Here is a 19,082-nt window from a genome sequence, read left to right on the forward strand (position 1 = left end):
GAATGAAGAAGCGGCACCTCGGAAACCTCACAGGCTGGGTTATTTCCAAGGATTTTTACTCAGAAGTGTACCATTGTACGAGTATAGGTTTTTCCTCGCAAAATTTCCGCGCTGAACGACAAAAGACTAAAATATGATTGGTCGGCGTTCAGAAGAGTCTGTAGAGAGGGAGAATATTCTGTGGTTTCGGGAATATGATTCGTTTTTGGAATTACGAGTGTGGGGAGCCGAGCCTTGCTGGGAACCGAGCGGTGGAGAGACGTGGTCTTCCGTTGTGAGCGCCCGTGTGTGATGGTCGCTGGTCACTCGGTAACAGCTTTGTTGGTACAGACGGACTTGCTGTCTCTGTTCTCAGGAGAGTTTAGAGTTAGGACATTTAGGCACTGTACTGTTGCGAACCTATACGATTCTGGACTTCACCTCCGGGTTGGAAGTCGTCGTTGAGCACGCAGCGTTCAGTAGTTGAGAGCACTTCTTCTGCCCATACTTACGTTGAGACGTTACCTGAACACCGTCCTCGTGGCTGGGAGTTCGCGTTTCTCGTCAGTAGAACACAGAGAGGAGAAGACAGTATTAGAGCGTATTAGTCAGAGGGCCGCCTTCTGCTGTCCTAGTGTTTGAAAGCGTTTATTTGTGGCGTGAGTTCTTCCATTGTCGCAGGCGAGTACGAGAACCATCGCTTCGACGCACCGGACGCGGTACGTACGGTGATATCGCAAATTACTTTGGCTTACTAGGCGTATAAAACTAAACAGCTGTGATCAAGTTAGTATATTTCCACTGAGGTTTCACACCACCGTAGATCATCTTTGAAAGTAGTTTCTTCTAGTATTTGGTACGTATATGATGTCAGTCATTTCGTGTTTGTGATATTAGACCGTGCAGTCATAATAAGGGGCAGAATTGGGCATAGATTAATAGTTTTAGTTAAGAAATATAGACAATTGTACGTAAAGGGTTGATTTGAACAGTTTTAGTTATGAAATATAGACAATTGTACTTAAACTGTTGAACAACAACTTTTATATTTAGTAGTATTAGTTGCCTTCATTATTCATTTTTGTTTAGATTGTAATTTGTATGTTGAAAAGATTATTAAGAGATCCTAAGATCTGCTTGAGGGGGTAGTCAGACAGGGCCTAATCATCATTTTAGCGTTTATTACTTTCCGCTGCACACATTCATTTACAGAGGCCTGAAAGAAAAAATGGTTCAAATTGCTCTGAGCACTATGAGACTTAACGTCTGAGGTCATCAGTCGCCTAGAACATAGAACTAATTAAACCTAACTAATCTAAGGACATCACACACATCCATGCCCGAGGCAGGATTCGAACCTGCGACCGTAGCGGTCACGCGGTTCCAGACTGAAGCGCCTAGAACCGCACGGCATAGGCCTGTAGTAACATCTTGGAACATAACACTATTGTCAGTATTTAATCAGCAATAAAAAGAGAAAAGGAAAACAGACGTGGTTGTGGATATTATTTTCTTAACCATGATACTCCTTAGTAGCTTTAACATCATGTTAAGTAAGGAATAATCAAATGTGTGTGGATTCGTATGGGACCAAACTGCTGAGGTCATGGGTGCCTAGACTTACACACTACTTACTTAAACTGACTTACGCTAAGGGCAACACACACACCCATGCCCTTGGGAGGATTCGAACTCCGGAGGGTGGAGCCTGGCGAGTCGTCACCGGCTGTTAAGTAAGCTGGTGGAAATAAATCACTGTTTGTTATTATGTGGTGAGCATTGTAATGTAGACAAATTATGTTCAGCAACAGCTTTAACCTCTGTTAGGCCTAAGGGCCCCTACCGATTCTTACTTAGAGAGCAACCAAATCAGTTGCCCACGGGAGCCGTGTCTGCGGCGCCTTGTCACGATTCACACCCCTCCCCCACCCCCCACCCCCACCGTTTAGGGAACGATAAACTCAGCAGTTTGCTCCCATTCGCTCTTACCACAGATTTCCAAAGTTTTTACCCACGGGAGGTGTAAACACGTCCCATCTTACCTTATCTAACTCTTCTGACATAGCTCTTAATTCTTCCTCCTGAAGACGATCAGTACCATCGTCCCCCAATGACGGTAATAAAACCTTTCTAATTACTAGGTACTCTATTTATACTGACACACGCATCAGTTTTTCCTCCTGAGGGTCTTTAATACAGTCACCCGTATCATTTACTGGTGCCTTTTGCTTTCGAATATGACTACTCGTTCCTTCTGACGGCAGCAACTGATACTGGTCTCCACCGAAACAATGTGATGATGACTGTATCCTTTCATTTATTTTTCCTGACACGACCATCTGCTTCTCCTCCTGATTACAACTAATACAGTCGTCCACAGGAAACGGTGGGATAACTGTATCAGCTACCAGTATATCTATTCCCTCGGACTCACGTGTAGGAGTCTTCTAGTGAAAGAACTTTAATATAGGTATTACTTACGTCTCGTGTATCTGTGGCAGTGGATAATCCTACCGTTTGCTGGACGCAATTACCTGCCTCCTTTGTTACTGCTGCCATTCAGCTGTATTAGAAACGGCTTCATCGCTTGGAATTGAGACCTGCTCTTGCCCCAAGTGAACAATAACTTCACAATACTGGTTGTTTCTTATATGAAAATACCTTTTGATACCTTCTTTTCTGTTCAAATGGTTGAAATGACTCTGAGCACTAGGGGACTTAACATCTGAGGTCATCAGTCACCTAGAACTTAGAACTACTTAAACCTAACTAACCTAACGACATCACAAACATCCATGCCCGAGGCATGAGTCGAACCTGCGATCGTAGCGGTCGCGCGGTTCCAGACTGAAGCGCCTAGAACTGCTCGGTCACAGAGCCCGGCTGCCTTTTCTGTTACAAAATTTTCTTTACTTCCTAGAGATCCGTGTATCTACCTTATCTGTTTCTGTACTGTGTGGTTGTCTTCAGTGAGTTAGGCTATCCTTGACATTCTTTATTTCTTTCCTATAATACTATTCTGTGGGATCCATCTAACCATTTATCTCCATTTACATGCCTCTCAAAAAATCGTTCATTGCTACCATATTTGTCGCCAAAATAAGTCTGCACGGCACGTTTCTCCTTTTCGCACTCAGAACAAAGTGTTTCTTTAAATACTCCACAACATTCTTTCCAGTTGGGTAAACTTATCCTTGTGGAACATTGCTCAATTCTTCGCTTCCCTGTACAAGTGTGAAATATCGTGTGAAGTGGCCTAGTTGCTACCACACTCGACTCGCATCCGCCAGGACGACGGTTCAAACACGGGTCCGGCAGTCTTCATTTAGGTTTCCTGTGATTTCTCTGGATCGCTTCTGCAAATGCTGGGATGGTTCCTCTAAAAGGGAACGGCTGATTTCCTTCCCCATCCTTCCGTAATTCGAACTTGTGCTCCATCTCTAATGACTTCGTTATGGAAGCTCGGATATGTGTCCTCAAATGCCTTTGATAATACTATTGTGCGTATCGCATTATCACTTTTAAATGTAGCCATATCAGTTTTATGTAGGTACAGAACCGCATTGGGCGATTTTGTTTTGAAAAAAGCAAAGGACAATCCGTTAATTATTACAGAGTTCAGGTGAAGTATGAGTACTGATTACGCTCTTTCTTTTGTTATGATTGATATTTGTCTATGTTTGCTAATTATCATTACTTTTTTTCTTGTGTCCAATGAGTTCAGTTTGGGAGACTGTGCTCATGAGAATTTATTCAAGACATCTTATAACAAGAGATTGGAAAGCGCTTCAAGGAGGGCAAATGGAGGCGATGTGGAAAATAGTAACACGAAATGAGAGCAATGTCGGAGTAGAATTGTTGGGAAATGTGTACGGTAGATTTGATGATAGTACTGGAGTGCGGCGCACAGTGCTTTCATCCAGAAATCAGAAATTTTGTGACTTTTAATCGAGATTCTGACTTTCACATTGCTTGTGCCACCTTGGATCTAGGTGTTACAAAAGTTGTTCCTCAAAATCATGACACAAATTTCAATAATGCATTTGGTTTTTTAACCCTGATTACCTCCATCGCCATACGCAAATGCATCTGTAGCATGAGGCAGTTCGATGGGTTGGCTAGCCATTTGTCTTTAGCCCTAAAACACTAAAGGAGGGAAAATGTTACATTGCCACTGAACCATCCTAAAGTTTATTACACATTTTATTCAAAGAAAGTCATAATTTATAGGTTATGCATCAGTTAATTACCATTATTAGATCACCAGTGATATGTTGAATAGCACATTAAGTACAAAATGTTCTGTTTTATACCCCAGTGCTACTGTAAATTTTACGAGGATTTAGTAATCTGGGGTTAATGGAATCCTTCTGAAGTTTAGTTATTACTGTGGGGACCTACGCACTCGTCTCTTATACGGTGCTTAAAGGGTGCTCATTTCTCGTATAGCTATGCAACAATTCAAGCAAACCACGTTAATGGTTTTCATTACAATAAAGTAGATTCACGATACTTAACTTTGGTTCACAATGGTGTCGCAAGCGATGGGTGACATGCAAAAATCAATGTCTTACGATATATACAATGTATATGCAAGTATTGGATGTGGATCACTAATAACGGCTGTCGTAGTGCTCTCTTCTAGTCCGGCTCTACTAGTGTTCGTCTTCTACAGTTCGGCGGAGGCTGCCAGGAGTGGGGAATATGTTCTCTTCTTCTAGAGGCCGCTCCTGTCGTGGTGCGGTCCTAGTCGGCGAACTACTGGCAGACATCTCACAGCCTTCTCTGCTGTTGCGTTCTTCATCTTCGTGCTGGCGCCTGTCGTTATGCTGGAACAGTTAGTATGGGAGATGATATCAATAAAAAGATCATTAAACAGATTTAGAATTTGAGTTGAAAGGTGGATAAACATAGCGAAAATGTGAGCACGAGATTAACTGAGTTAAAAAGTTATCAGCAAAATCGCACAGAAAATTTAAGGGGGATATAACGGAATTGGCAAATCAGTAGGAAGTTTATACGAGGGAAACAAGAGAAACGCAGTGAACATCACAAGTACAATTGATGGGCCACGAAACATTTTAGATGAAGGGTTCCAAAACTTTACCGCTCATATACGGGAAGAATAAAGATGCGAGCAGGAAACGAGATCCAAAGGGGTGGAAATAGAATTGCGATTGCGGATAAATCACTTTTTCATCCAGTCTTAGACTATGTCTTAAGAACGTAGGAGCCATACAAAAGAGGAATAACAGGGAACATTGATCAAATACAAAAAATAGCAGTACAAATGTTCTCAGATTTGTTTGTCTCACGGGAGAGTGAAATGTTGAAATAACTGAATTGGCAGACTTAAAGATAGGTTCGAACGCCTACTTACTATATTTCAAAAACCAATATTAAATAAAGAATCTAAAGATCAGCCACCTACGTATAGCTCCCGTAGGGACAGTGAAGGCAAGATTCAGCTAACTACAGCAAGCACAAAGGTATTTAAGCAGTTATTTACTCCGCGTAACGGGAAGAAACCCTAGCATGTCGTACCATGTTAAGTTACGTCTACCATGCACTTCACAGTCTTTGCAGAGTACTTATGTAGATGTAAATGCAGATGTAGTTGCAGTATTATGGTGGGAGACGTAGCACAAGTTCCTGCATTGAAATACTACATCCACAACAAGTTTGTAAATTCCTACGGCTGCAGCGATCAAATCGGTCAGGTAGATACCAGCGACCGACATCAAATGTCCAGTTCTGAATTATGAGATGCTGCTCCCAAAGCCGAACGTTGTTTCTCACTTGTGTAGTCCATTTTCCTATTAACTTTGATGACAAATTGCTGGGTCAGAGACAATGTAGCGCGTCACCCTGACAATAAACTTCGTGAAGATCCTGCCACTTGATGGCGCCGTGAGTTAAACTGTGAATTACGGCGACGGACAGATGAGAGCCGCTTACGATTAATCAAACACAGCGCACGCCGGCCGCCTCCCGGACAGAGGCTGCAGCAGATAACAGTGGTACAGAGACGATGAAGCTGAACGGTAGCGCGTATTCTGACTCGACTTGTTAACACTTTATAGTCCGTCCGTCAACAGTTAAGCACTGAGTGACTAATGTGCAAGCTTTTAAGCACTAACTTCCGTAAGCCGACTGAGGTAACGCAAAGCTTAAGCCACAGGAGGAGCGGTGATTAAATCTCTTTCCCACCATAAAGATTAGATCTTTCGTGACTTTCTCAACTCGATTGGAGAGAATGTCAGGATCGTACAACTGAAAACTCAACGGTCTATTACCTTCCCCAACTTTACCCGATTATAAATTGCTCACACCGACGATGGGACGTTAAATCCTAACCTTCCTTCATTTCGTTGTGAAGCAGCAGTCACGTGAGGGACGGAGAAAATGAAACTGGCCTCGAAAATTTTTATAGACACACATTTAGTCACCTAAAATGATGGACAGGAGAACTGCTTCCACGATAAATTTGCTGCAGAGTACGCGCTGTGTGAAACTTTATCGCAGGTTAAAACTATGTGCGGGGTGAGACTCGAACCTCGCTTTTCCCAGGCAAGTGTTTTACCAGGTGAGAGCGACTTACGAACTGCACTCGAGTTTCGAGTCCAGTTCCGGCACTCAGTTTAAATACGCCAGGAAATTTTAGAACTGTTCTTTACATTCACTTGGATGCGTCAATGTGCGCGATTTGTGGTTTATGTCATGACCTACATAAATGACTATTTAGGATAGTTCAATTATGGACAACCTGCAGCTCTGAACTTTTAACACAAGACCAAGGCAGTTTATGTTATACCTCGTAAAAGTGGGTGTATTACAATTACGCCGTGTTAGTGAGGGAAGTTAACGAAAAAACTTATTTTCTAGTGTTAACACTGTCCTGACAGGTTCTAGTGAATATATGAAACTTTTTTGCATGATTGCATCATTGTGCTACCTTCTACTCTGTCCTAAGTGAGACCTCAATTTCTTTCTGAGAACCAGGAAAGATGGTCTCTTCCTTCCACTTGTTTTCATGTTATGACGCAGAAAAAGAATTTCTCAGATTAATTCTCATCTGCAATATTTCTTTTATCTTCTTATTGGTGTTGCGTCGTAGCTTAACAGCTTGGCAGACTTTGCCTCTCCGTCGACTTGCAGCTGCACCTTTTGATAGGTGAAAGGAAATTAAATCGTAGAATTTATAGAATATTCAACGCTCACCAGCTCTAAATGTTACTGTCAGACGTGAAGAACCATCCAACGAGGTAAACCAATCGAGTTTGGTCGTCTGTTGACTCGCAGCGCTATCTTCTTGCACGTCAAGACTCGCTTTCGTTCTGACTGACGCATATAAGACTGCTTCCATCACATCAAATAGAAGACTCACCTATGGCCCAAGTTTCAGCTTCAAAGCAGTCACCATTTGTTAATGCTAATAGAAAACTGATTCGGGACAAATTGTTTGACGAATAACCTAGACTACCGCTCGCAGTGCAAGTGATACGTGTAACTGCACACTGATTAATCGATATGGAAAATGTGTAAAGTTTTCCTCTATAATTGTAATTGTTGACTGTGGTACCTGACCGCTGGCAGCAACTACTTTCCATTAGTTAGTTAGTATCCACTTATAACGTGCCGACTTCTTCCCTAAGCGCATTTTGCAAAACAATAACTTTCAGACTATGATGTTTTTCATCTATATGAATACAACTACTAATAAGGTACTTTAACATTATTTGCGGCGTGGCACATTTTAAAAACAAGACACATGCAGACACGTTAACGTATCTCAGTCATGTGTTGATTTTCGATCCTGGGAATCTGTTGCATGACTAAACACACAAATAAAAGCATTTTTGTTTCATATTACTTCTAACTTTTATTACATCATGACCAGAACTTTTATAACTGCCCAACACAGTACTGACATCATAGGAGTTCCACACAATAGAAGATTCTGCTCCTGATGGAAACAAATATTGAGCTATAACGTCACAGCCACGATCATTTTTATGGCCTTTCAATAATGCATACAGTTCTTAATGTCTATAAGGTACAATACATATGTAGAATTGTGGACAGTTGGGAATATGAGTCTCACGGGAAGCGTGCAAGGGATAAGTCCCTGCAGTCGCGCTATTCGTCTGTGTCCTCGGTGGCTCAGATGGGTAGAGCGTCTGCCATGGAAGCAGGAGATCCCGGGTCCGAGTCCCGGTCGGAGCACACATTTTCAGCTGTCCACGTCGAGGTATATCAACAACACCTGTCGGCAGCTGAGGTTTTCAGTTAGTCATCATTTATTCCAGGGAAAAGCTGCACGGTCATCAACAGTAACTGTTCTTTCGAGAACAAGTTATTGTCTTCGTATATGTAGTTAAAGGCTACCCAACCATTGACCTTCGTCTGTGCGAATGCGCACAGGTTGCCCAAACTCTTACGGGAATCGCCAAAGCGTGCGCGAGTAATGAGTGGGTGGGCAAATGTCTATAAGGTACAATACGCATGTAGAATTGTGGACAGTTGGTAATGTGAGTCTCACGGGAGGCGTGCAAGGGATAAGTCCCTACAGTCGCGCTATTCATCTGTGTCCTCGGTGGCTCAGTTGGATAGAGCGTCTGCCATCGAAGCAGGAGATCCCGGGTTCGAGTCCCGGTCAGAGCACACATTTTCAGCTGTCCACATCGAGGTATATCAACGACACTTGTCGGCAGCTAAGGTTTTCAGTTAGTCGTCATTTATTCCAGGGAAAAGCTGCACTGTCATCAACAGTAACTGTTCTTTCGAGAACAAGTTAATGTCTTCGTATATATAGTTCTTAATTTGTTAAAAACGCTATTACAGTTGGAGTTATCAACTTAAGAAGTGTTTCAAATGTTACCTATTGTTATCGCGTGGCTTAATGTGCCTCTTAATGTTCAAAAGCACAAATTTTAGTGAATACTAATAATTACTGAAAGAATACACTGCTCGTTGCAGGCTGTATTGCGCTTTGTCACACACATAAAAAAAACGTTTTGCATCACCTCGGTTCCTAGAATTACGGAACATGTACAGAAAATTGGAATAGAGAGCTACATAAACATCGTTTCCGCCCTTTTTATTGCTCATGAAAACCACACATTGCATGTTGTACCACGATAAAGCGAGACCTTCAAAATGGGTAGTCCAGATTGCTGCACACAACGATACCTCTAATACCTCGTAGGGCATCCTCTTGCATTGATGCATGCCTTTATTCGTCGTGGCATACTATCCACAAGTTCATCAAGGCACTGTTGGTCCAGATGGTCCCTCTCCTCAACGGCGATTCGGCGTCGAGTCCCCAGAGTGGTGGGTGGCTCACGTAGTCCATAAACAGCCCTTTTCAACCTATGCCAGGCATGTCGATAGGGTTCATGTCTGGAGATCGTGCTGGCCACTCTAATCGAGCGATGCCGTTATCCCGAAGGAAGTCATTCACGAGATGTGAGCGATGGGGGCGCGAACTGTCGACCATGAAGACGAATGTCTTGCTAACATGCTGCCGATATGGTTGCACTATCGGCTGGAGGATGGCATTCACGTATCGTACAGCCGTTACGGCTCCTTCCATGACAACCAGCGGCGTACGTCGGCCCCACACAATGCCACCCCAGAATAGCAGGGAGCCTCCACATTGTTTCAATCGCTGGACAGTGTGTCTAAGGCGTTGAGCATGATCGCGTTGCCTCCAAACACGTCTCCGACGATTGTCTGGTTGAAGGCATATGCGACACTCTGCGGCGGCGCGGCTCTTTCCGTCCCTTTATGACGGACCTGCACCTACCTGTGAACATCGTCTCAGCAGATCATCAGTAGGAAAGCCGAGTGAAACCTACTGTACTTCGATGAGAACCAGGCTGCAATTAAAGTCACTAATCTAAGTATCGGAAGAAACATGAAATGAAAGGTTGGAAATTTTGTTCTCAATTAATATAGTCTGAAAGTTAGGTGAACAAGTATCATTGCCAAGCCCGTGCTAATCATCACACAGTCACTCACAATCCCTTTCACTCACGTTAGCAAGTTTATGGTTCAAATGGCTCTGAGCACTATGGGACTTAACATCTATGGTCATCAGTCCCCTAGAACTTAGAACTACTTAAACCTAACTAGCCTAAGGACAGCACACAACACCCAGCCATCACGAGGCAGAGAAAATCCCTGACCCCGCCGGGAATCGAACCCGGGAACCCGGGCGTGGGAAGCGACAACGCTACCGCACGACCACGAGATGAGGGCTAGCAAGTTTATGGTGTTGCATTTCCCGAAAACGTAATAGCTACGAAAATGCTGATTGTTTTTGATTGATAACGCTCGCCATAATTGAGCTTGTTGGTACCAAATGCAGTCACAGTTTGTAGCCACCGACCTGCTCAATACGCCACGCGGAATAGATGACTTTTCGCGTCACAAAATTCACTTAAAAATTCCGAAATTTCTACACACACATCGGAATAATTATGCCGTCACTTTCCAACACTTTTGATGCGTGGAACACTGCTAGATCTGGCAACTTATCATTTCCATCGGAACTGCTACTGCACACGTCCGTTGTCCATATCCATACTTCTGCGAAATGTTCTCACAGTAAATCGTACTACATAACTCGTTAAACAATTATCTTCATATTAACATTAATCCACACTCATGCATCATTCATACTGCTAAAACACATTTATAACATTTTACATACACAATAAGACATAATAACACTTTATGAAAATACTAGAACTGTTTATGAAAAACATTCTATTAATTTAGTGCACTCTACTGCGCACAATCGAAACTAAATCAGTCCCCTATCCAATACTGTCCTCTATTGGCTGATACATAAACTACGTGCGCATGCAGTCTCGCGTCACCATCTGTCACTATCCAGCTCTTAGACACATCTCCCACTTAACCGCCTCCAAGGCAGGATCATTATATGGCGCTACGCCTCACACCCCCTATGATTATAAAATTTGATTCCAAAAATTTTTAAAATTATACTAATACCGATCCGGACTTAAAATTACAAAATATTTCACAAAAATATTCTCCATCTTATAGACTAAAACCACAAATCTCTTACTTCGGACTTAGCAGTCTATAACTAATCTAATCTAAAATCTTTAATTTCTTTGATAATAATCCTTTCTTACTTGAAAAAATTTTTTGCAAATCTTTCAAAACCATTCCTAACTTTTTTTATAATTTTTCACATTTACTTTTTGAATGTCTTTTTCAGGCACTGCAGTTGGTGTCCTACAACTTAATAATAGTATTTTGTCCTACCTTAAAAAACTGCACATAACTATCGCCTCTTTATCACACACTTTTCCTTGAGTCTTGAGTATGGCACCTTGCGTTGTAGCGTCCATAACACACCTCCATTCTCCACTTATTGGTCCCTCCATGGTTTATATTCATTGCTGTCCCTGAAACCATACTTCTGTCTAAGCCTACTTCCTTTATATATATCCTAATATTCAATTATAGCATAGGAGATTATTTACATTTATTATTATTTAGTTTAACTTGAATTCCAATGAAAGTAAATTAACAGAGTATTGCTTACTCAAATCAGCATTTTTTCTTTTACACTCAGTGCCACATCTACAATAACTGGAAACTCTACCAAGTCAAACAGCAAATTGTCTGGTCTTACCCCCCCCCCCCCACATCAGTTCACATGGAGCAAACCCTGTAGCCTCATGCTTTATATTATTAATGACATTCTCAAAACATCCTATATACTGTGCCCATGCCGTATGTTTTATATGACAATAAGTACGACATAACCTTTTCAACTCCTTCATAATTCTCTCGCACATGTTTCCTTGCGGAAAATACGATGAAATCTTTATGTGCTCAATGTTCCCGCTTTCTAAACACTCCTTAAATTTGTTGGAGGTAAACTGCAGACCATTGTCTGACAAGATAGCTTTTGGAACTCCTACTACCACAAAATACTCTTTCTGCAAACGATTTACTAGCACTTTTGCATTAGCTTTCTTAATTGGGTCTAGTTTCACAAATTTTATGAACCCATCCACCAACACAAAAACGTATTCACCACCCCCTCGAGACACAGGCAAAGGACCGAGCAAATCACATGCTACCAGGTCTAATTTATTCTGTGGCTCAGCACTATACATGCCTCCTTGAACTATTTTGTTATTATCTCTCACTTTTTCGCGTCTGTCACACATTTCAACGCTTTCTTTTACTCGTCTCAACATATTATTAAAAATTACAGTTTCACTGAGTTTAGTTACACATTTATGGCCCTATAATGCCCAAACTTCTTATGAATATAATCAATTAATAAATTCACATATCGATCAGGAAAACAAACCTTCCATTGAACATCAGTTTTTTTTCTCCGATGGAATAAAACCCCTTGATGCATCTTATAATATTCGGCAACTTTAGGATAAGCTGGATTACTTAAATAACTTTTTACTATTTTCAAATTGTCGTCTTGGTTCTGTTCCCTTCTTAATTCTTTACACACTTTTTTCTACTGTCCCTCTCCTCAATCTTCATCACAGCTGCAAATACATGAACCCCTTCTTTGTCTGTCAACATATTTCCATTATCCTCATTATCTTCTACCCCCATGGATATTGCATCAGCCACCACATTCTCAGATCCTTTTATGTACTTAATTTCCAGATCGTATTGTTGCAAGTATAGAGACCTCCCAGAGCCTGGGGTGTTTTAATTTGCATGTCTGCAGATATGTCAGTGCCCTATGGTCACTGTATACAAATACTTTATGTTCCAACAGGTAGTGTTTAAAGTTTTCTAATCCAAAGATAATCGCTAATGCCTTTTGCTCTGAAATGCAGTAATTTTTCTCAGACTTTGTCATGATCTGCTCGCAAATGCTATGGTTTTATGAACGTCGTTATCTCCTTCTTCACACACTTGAAACAGCTCTACTGCAATCCCGTATCCACTCGCATCTACCATTAAGCAAAAATGTTTGGAAAAATCAGGATGATGAAGTATTTGGCTTTCACATAAGGCTTTCTTTAGTTCCTCAAATGCAATTTGACATTCATTTGTCCATTTGTATGGTACATCTTTCCTCAACAAATTTCTTAAACAGGTTGCGTTAAACAATTGCCCTGGTACAAAACGTCTGTAATATCCAAATAATCCAAACATCCCTTTTAAACGCTTTCTACTATTCGGAGCTTTGTATTCCGTAATAGCCTTCAGTTTTTCTGGATCCGGCATTATTCCTTTCCCACTAATGGTGTGACCTAAAAATTTTAATTGTTTCTTAGCAAAATCGGTTTTTTCCAATTTCAATTTTTTTTTGTGTGTGGTTTTAGGGCGCACAACTTCAACGGTCATTAGCGCCCAGACTACGTTAGGAATGCACCACGAGTCACAAGTTTAAAACAGCAACGAAACGGAAAACACGATAAAAGACAGACTGACAGGCATAGGATTAAAAAAGAAAACAGCATAATCAAATGTCCTTTGAGAGGGTTGTCAAATTGAAAAAAAGAAAAACGCGAGCAGCTGCTCGTGGGTCATCCGCTAAAATGGCTTCTACAGTACAGGGCAGGCCAAGATCAAGACGCAGGGTGTTAAAATCCGGACAGGACGTTAAAATGTGGCGGACCGTCAGCAATTGCCCACATGGGCAGAACGGCGCCGGCGCAGCCGTCAGCAGATGGCGATGGCTGAACCGGCAGTGTCCAATTCGTAACCGGGCCAAAACTACCTCCTCCCGCCGAGAAGGGCGTGAGGAGGACGTCCAAGCCACGGGAAGAGGTTTCAAGGCCCGAAGCTTGTTGTCTGTAAGTGCAGCCCAATCGGCATGCCACAACGATAAAATGTGCCGACAAATTACCCTGCTACAATCTGACGAAGGGACAAAACAAGAAGCTGTCCGAGGCTGGAGGACCGCAGCCTTGGCCGCGGCATCTGCAGCTTCGTTCCCAGGGATACCGACATGGCCAGGAACCCACATAAAGCTAACCGGAGAACCGACGTCCACCAGCTGCTGAAGAGAGCGTTGGATCCGGTGCACGAAAGGGTGAACCGGGTACGGATCACTGAGGCTCTGGATAGCGCTCAGGAAATCGGAGCAGATGATATATCCAGAATGTCGGTGGCGGCAGATGTAAAGAACAGCCTGGTAGAGGGCAAAGAGCTCAGCTGTGAAGACCGAACAATGGCCATGGAGCCGGTATTTGAAACTTTGTGCCCCGACAATAAAAGAACACCCGACCCCGTCATTGGTCTTAGAGCCATCTGTATAAATGAAGGTCATATTAATGAACTTCGAACGAAGTTCGACAAAACGGGAGTGGTAGACCGAACCGGGGGTAACCTCCTTCGGGAGCGAGCAGAGGTCAAGGTGGACGTGAACCTGAGCGTGGAGCCAAGGTGGCGTGTGGCTCTCGCCCACTCGAAAGGTTGCAGGGAGTGAAAAATTAAGGTGTTGAAGGAGGCGACGAAAGCGAACTCCAGGGGGTAGCAGGGCAGAGACATACAACCCGTATTGACTGTCGAGAGAGTCATCAAAAAAGGAACGATAAGACGGGTGGTCGGGCATTGCCAGTAGCCGACAGGCATACCGACAAAGCAGTATATCGCGCCGGTAGGTGAGTGGCAACTCACCAGCGTCAGCATGAAGACTCTCGACGGGACTAGTATAAAACGCCCCGATCGCAAGTCGTAAACCCCGATGTTGTATGGAGTTGAGGCGGCGTAAGATGGATGGCCGTGCAGAGGAACATACGAAGCTCCCATAATCCAGCTTGGAGCGGACGATCGACCGATATAGGCGAAGTAGAACGGTTCGATCCGCTCCCCACGACATACCACTGAGAACACGGAGGACATTTAGAGAACGGGTACAACGGGCAGCCAAATATGACACATGTGGAGACCAACTAAGTGTCCTGTCAAATGTAAGACCTAAAAATTTTGTTGTCTCCACGAACAGGAGAGCAACGGGACCGAGTCGTAAGGACGGTGGGAGAAACTCTTTGTAGCGCCAGAAGTTAATACAGACCGTCTTCTCGGCAGAAAAACGGAAGCCATTGGCGACACTCCAGGAGTAAAGACGGTCAAGAGAACGCTGAAGACAGCGCTCCAGGAGACACGTACGCTGCGCGCTGCAATAGATGGTAAAATCGTCCACGAAAAGGGAGCCTGATACATCAGCTGGGAGGCAATCTATTATTGGATTGATCGCTATGGCGAAGAGAGCGACGCTCAAAACTGAGCCCTGTGGCACCCCATTCTCCTGGCGAAAGGTGTCGGACAGGACAGAACCCACACGTACCCTGAACTGTCGATCCATTAAAAAGGAACGAATAAAAAGAGGGAGGCGACCGCGAAGGCCCCATGTATGAATGGTGCGGAGAATGCCCGCCCTCCAACAGGTGTCGTAAGCCTTCTCCAAATCAAAGAACACAGCCGCGGTCGGGCGCTTCCGCAAGAAGTTATTCATAATGAAGGTCGACAAGGTAACCAGATGGTCAACAGCAGAGCGGCGCCTACGAAATCCACATTGTACATTGGTAAGTAGGCGTCGAGACTCGAGCAGCCAAACCAATCGAGAGTTAACCATTCGCTCCATCACTTTACAGACACAGCTGGTAAGCGAGATGGGTCGATAACTGGAAGGCAAGTGCTTGTCCTTCCCCGGCTTAGGAATCGGGACAACAATAGACTCGCGCCAGCATGCGGGAACATGTCCCTCAGTCCAGATGCGATTGTATGTACGAAGAAGAAAACCTTTACCCGCAGGAGAAAGGTTCTTCAGCATCTGAATATGAATAGAATCAGGCCCTGGAGTGGAGGACCGTGATCGGCCAAGTGCGTTTTCGAGTTCCCGCATGGTGAATGGGGCATTATAACTTTCACGATTCGAGGAGCGGAAGTTAGGTGGCCTAGCCTCCTCTGCCTGTTTGCGGGGGAGGAAGGCAGGGTGGTAATGAGCGGAGCTCGAAACCTCTGCGAAAAAGCGGCTGAAGGCATTGGAGACAGCCTCAGGGGCCACAAGGACGTCATTCGCGACCGTCAAGCCAGAAACTGGTGAGTGGACCTTAGTGCCAGATAGCCGACGCAGGCTACCCCAGACAACAGAAGAAGGAATAAAACTGTAGAAGGTGCTTGTGAAAGCAACCCAGCTTGCTTTCTTGCTTTCTTTAATAATACGACGACACTGTGCACGTTATCGCTTATAATTGATACAATTCGCCACTGTAGGCTGGCGTTTAAAGGTGCGTAAAGCACGTCGACGAGCACGTAAAGCGTCTCTACATGCCGCGGTCCACCAGGGGACCGGTACGCGACGTGGAGAAGATGTAGGGTGAGGGATGGAATATTCAGCAGCAGTGAGAATGACTTCCGTGAGGTGTGCGACCTGACTATCGCAGCTTGTGAATGTTTGATCCTGAAAGGTCGCCCTGGAAGAGAAGAGCCCCCAGTTTGCTTTGGAGATGTTCCAACTAGATGAGCACGGAGAGGGGGTATGCTGCAGGAGATGGATAACACACGGGAAGTGGTCGCTCGAATATGTATCAGAAAGTGCATACCACTCGAACCAGCGTGCAAGTTGGGGAGTACATATAGAGAGGTCTAAATGGGAATAGGTGTGAGATATGTCCGAAAGAAAAGTAGGGGCGCCAGTATTGAGGCAGACAAGATTGAGCTGGTTGAAAAGGTCTGCTAACAGGGAGCCCCTCGGGCAGGATGCTGGAGAGCCCCAAAGGGGATGGTGAGCATTGAAGTCTCCAGTTAACAAAAATGGTGCAGGTAGCTGAGCAATAAGTTGCATCATGTCTGCCCTGGTAACGCCAGACGACGATGGAGTGTAAACGGTACAAATGGAAAATGTAAAAGTGGGGAGAGTAATGCGGATGGCAACTGCCTGCAGGCCGGTGTGCAACGTGATGGGATCGCAGTAAATATCATCCCGGACCAGCAACATAACCCCTCCATGAGCTGGGATACCTACCACAGGGGGTAGGTCAAAACGCACAGAGGTGTAGTGTGCCAAGGCAATTTGATCGCAAGGGCGTAGCTTCGTTTCCTGGAGGGCTACGACGAGCGGACGGTGCAAGCGGAGCAGCAACTGCAAGTCCTCTCGGTTGGAGCGAATGCTGCGAATATTCCAGTGAATAAGTGCCATCGTAAGAAAAGAAAAAGGAAGATGAAAGAAGGGGTCACCTCGAAGGCCGCTGAGGGCCTGGCTTCGAGCGAGCACTGCCGCCGCTATCAGTAGGCGGACAGTCATCGTCCATTGGGTCTATAGGTTCATCGGCCATCTTGGAAATATGGCCGGGAGGGGGAGCTTCCTCCGCCGGTGAACGGCCAGATGTTCGGCTACCAGCGGTGCGGCCAGGCGAAACGGATGACGGCCTGGGGCGGCAACCGCTGGGTGGCGCAGGAGAAGAAACGCGCCGTGGCGGAGAAGGAGAACTGTGCTTCCTATTTGCCTTCTTGGAAGGTCGTTTGGTGGAAGTACCGGTCGAAGGCTGGGAGGTCGAGGTACGTAGGAAGTTTGCACGGGACGGTTCCTTCTTGAAGGCCCATGCATCTGACTTCGTCTTAGCAGAAGCTGGTGAAGGGGCTGGTGTCTGTGGGGTGATGGGACGAAGAGGAGACGTCGACCGCGCGATCTTAGCACTGGCCGAACGGACGACCGTGGTGCTGAAGGTCAGATCGCATGTCTGGGTTGCCACCTCCCTGGTAGTCCGAGGAGAGGCGAGGACAGTACTGTATTTCCCCGCTGGGAGCAGCGTGGGCTTCCTACTAGCCAATAGCTTGCGAGCAGCCGAGGTGGACACTTTCTCTTTGACCCGAATTTCTTGGATACAGCGTTCTTCCTTATAGACAGGACAGTCGCGGAAGGATGCGGCATGGTCACCCCGACAGTTCACACAACGAGGAGACGGAGGTGGACAGTCACCCTCATGGGCATCCCTGCCACAAGTGACACATTTAGCCGCATTGGAACAAGACTGTCGAGTGTGATTGAAACGCTGACACTGGTAGCAGCGCGTAGGTGTCGGGACATAAGGGCGAACAGAAATAACCTCGTAGCCCGCCTTGATGCGCGATGGCAGTTTGACAGTATCAAAGGTCAAGAAAAGTGTCCGGGTCGGTACAAGGTCATTGTTGACCTTTTTCATGACCCTATGGACAGCCGTCACGCCCTGCTCAGCGAGGAAAGATTGAATCTCCTCGTCAGTCAAGCCGTCGAGGGATCTAGTATAGACCACACCACGAGACGAATTCAAAGTTCGGTGAGCCTCCACCCGGACAGGGAACGTGTACAGGAGTGTGGCCCGAAGCAGTTTTTGTGCCTGAAAGGCGCTCTCAGTTTCGAGTAATAAGGTACCGTTACGCAACCTGGTACAAGATTTGACAGATCCGGCTATGGCATCTACGCCCTTCTGGATAACGAAAGGGTTGACAGAGGAAAAATCCTTTCCGTCCTCAGATCGAGAAACTACGAGGAACTGTGGGGCAGGCGGTAGTATTTTTGTCACTGTTGGCTGGTCACGTTTCCGTTTATGGGTCGAAGTCGAAAGCGATGGAGTAGAATCCATTGCGGAGGAATCCCCCATGATTGCCAGCGTCTCCGATGGCGCGCTCCTTCCTTGTGGGGACCCTCTCAGAGGGCACTCCCGCCTTAGGTGAATGTTGACACCTCAGGTCACACCTCCCGAGAAACAGACGGAGGGACCAATCGGCATGGTCAGAAGGTATCAGCTCAGGCAATCACCCCTCCCCGGGCCTGGCCTTTACCAGGGGGTACGCGCGTGCCTTACATGTCTACCCAGGGCGGGGAATTACGCGTTACCCCATCACCGGCTACGCGTGCGAACGCGTGGGTCAGCCTTCAGGCGCGCACAGGGAGGAAGGAAGAAGAGGAAAAAGGAGAGCGAGAGAGAGAGGGAGAGAGAGAGAGAGAGGACAGACTGTCTCAAACGCCGAGGCGGAGACCAGAGAAGGCAAGGAGAAGAAGGCAATGAGAAGGCAAGGAGAAGAAAGCAATGAGAAGGCAAGGAGAAGAAGGCAATGAGAAGGCAAGGAGATTTTGCAGGGGAAAG

General features: G+C 45.2%; 1 non-coding gene across 1 annotated transcript; it reads left to right on the top strand.

Annotated features, from left to right (window-relative positions):
• Positions 1-8,568: 8,568 nt before the first annotated feature.
• On the top strand, positions 8,569-8,643 carry Trnar-ucg (transfer RNA arginine (anticodon UCG)). The gene has a single exon. It is a non-coding gene; the product is annotated as a tRNA-Arg (tRNA).
• Positions 8,644-19,082: the final 10,439 nt, after the last annotated feature.

This window comes from Schistocerca nitens, chromosome 5 (assembly GCF_023898315.1).
Source record: "Schistocerca nitens isolate TAMUIC-IGC-003100 chromosome 5, iqSchNite1.1, whole genome shotgun sequence".
Lineage (NCBI taxonomy): Eukaryota > Metazoa > Arthropoda > Insecta > Orthoptera > Acrididae > Schistocerca > Schistocerca nitens.